Genomic DNA, 2,115 nt, shown 5'->3' on the forward strand with positions numbered 1-2,115 from the left:
GAGGTGCGAAATACTCGTCCACAGATAAGATGGGCCAAACATTAACCCATGATTTCCCTGCATCGACGTTTACGAACAAACCCTCAGCCTGGAGTTTCCGGATTATCAGCATCCGGGAACTCACGCCGGCCGCTGTGCGCGGCAAAACAGCTGAGCGTCAAGGATCCTGTCGCCGGGGCCCACGGAGCACCCTGGGGTTCGCTGGGGCGCGTTCTTCTAGGGGACGTTTCTGGGGAAAACGCCAGTGTCTCCTCTTCTTGCTTCTTCTCAGATGCCGCTCCGCGTGTGTAAACTCCGGTTCCTTCTGTGGCAGCTGCTTCCTGACCTCTGTGGACAGCAGCGTGGCTGGGCCACGTGGTGTCACATCTCCAACATTCTCGGTCGCCCGGGCCTCGTGCGTGGAGCCTCTGAACCGCCCCCACCCTTGTGGCTCACAGCCCGGTGTCCCCTCAAGGGGCGTGCTGCAGTCTGTCCCACAGGAGTCCAAGTGTCCTTCCTCTGGGGCAGGAAGGGGCTCTTCCGGTACGGACACCGATCCCTCGGGTCCCTCGGCCATAAACATCTGGGAAATCCGGGCAAATGCAGGGTCCCCCGGAAACTACGTCAGGGCTTGATAGATCACGTCATTCCCCCCGTTTAGTTTAAACATTTGGGGTGTGGCTCCTATCTGTTCTAAGTCGAGCAGCTAGAAGACGAGCCGACGGGCCCAGCGGCTCCGGTCTGCAGGAAATGCTTAGAGCGGGAAGAACTTCAAGGAAATTCCGTGAGGCCACAGCGCGCCAACGCCAGCTGACGGTCACTGTCGAGTCCCAGAAAATGCTGTGCCCGCTGGCTCTCCACTGTTCACAAGCACGTACGCGTGCACATACGCGTGTGTGCTCTACGGTAACAGGACCCTCCTCCATCGTCTTGCACTTGACCTTTACGGAGTTTCAACGTCAACTCACGAAGGTGGCCATCCGCGGCCCATGTCACGCAGGTGACCCCTCCCTCTCCACAGGAGGCATCTTCAGGACAGCGGCCAGCTCCCAGCATGCACCGTCCACAGCTCCCAGTTTGCTCCTGGGAGCCACGTCAAATGCTAATTTGGATGCTCCTTGATAATGTGACAGTGGTGGCTTCGTCGTTCCCTCCCAAATTCCGCCTCATTCGAAGTGTCACTTGACCCGCGGGAAGCGGCCTGCTGTGTGTGTGACGGAGGCTCACCCCGACGTCGGTTGGGGTGCCTCGGTTTTAGGAACGTTTCTCTTAGCCGTGACCTTCTCTCTGGCATACTCGTCGGTTCTAATCTACCTCCCACCGAGGCCTTGGAAGAGCGGTGGCAGTCCCCTTTGCTCCCTGAGCAGCCCGTCCTGCGAGGTGTCGGCCACCTCTCTGTAAACTCCTTTGGGAGCTCATGCCTGGGTCTCCCAGCAAACCTGAAAGGTTTTCAGAATTTCATCAGCTTCGGTTCCTGACCCGCACTTCAAACACACGATCGACGGAACGGCAGCCTCGGGAGGTCAGGCCGGTGTCAGGAGTCACGTGTGCACCGGAGTCCTGCGGGCGAGAGCCAGGGGCAGAACCCGTGGCTGCCACGTCACGGTGGAGGGGGCTGGGCTGTCACGTCCTCGAGCACAGACACCGGCAAGGGATCCGCCCGTCGCCTCTCTTTTGAGTAGCTCCGTCATCAGCGCCAAGGACCCGCCTCCGGTACCTCCTGCCCGTCTTTGCTACTTGGGCCTTTACGATCCCGTTCCTCAGAGATGCAGATGGCTCAGGGAAGCCGGTTCCGTGTCCATTTTTCCAACTATCCCGTCGCGATAAAAACGCGGCCGCGGATTCCTGATCTGAAACTCTTGCTTTGCTCGAGGCCATCATTCGCGTTGTTCTTCGAAAGGCATTTTTTTAATTTAAAAATTCTGCAGGAATCGTGCTTTTCCCCGCTCTCTCTCCACTCTGATTTTCCAATAGCTCTGGTTTTTCATCATCGCTGCTTCCCGAGCTCTGAAATGGCTGTTTATTTTTAATGAATTTTGGAGGGGAACCCATTATTTTTCTCCATCTGTACACACACACGGTATGGTTTTAGCTCTGCCAGAGTCATGACTGAAGATATTTTAAATTTTGGGCGGG

The sequence above is a fragment of the Pteropus vampyrus genome, unplaced genomic scaffold (assembly GCF_000151845.1).
Source record: "Pteropus vampyrus isolate Shadow unplaced genomic scaffold, Pvam_2.0 Scaffold433, whole genome shotgun sequence".
Classification (NCBI taxonomy): Eukaryota; Metazoa; Chordata; class Mammalia; order Chiroptera; family Pteropodidae; genus Pteropus; species Pteropus vampyrus.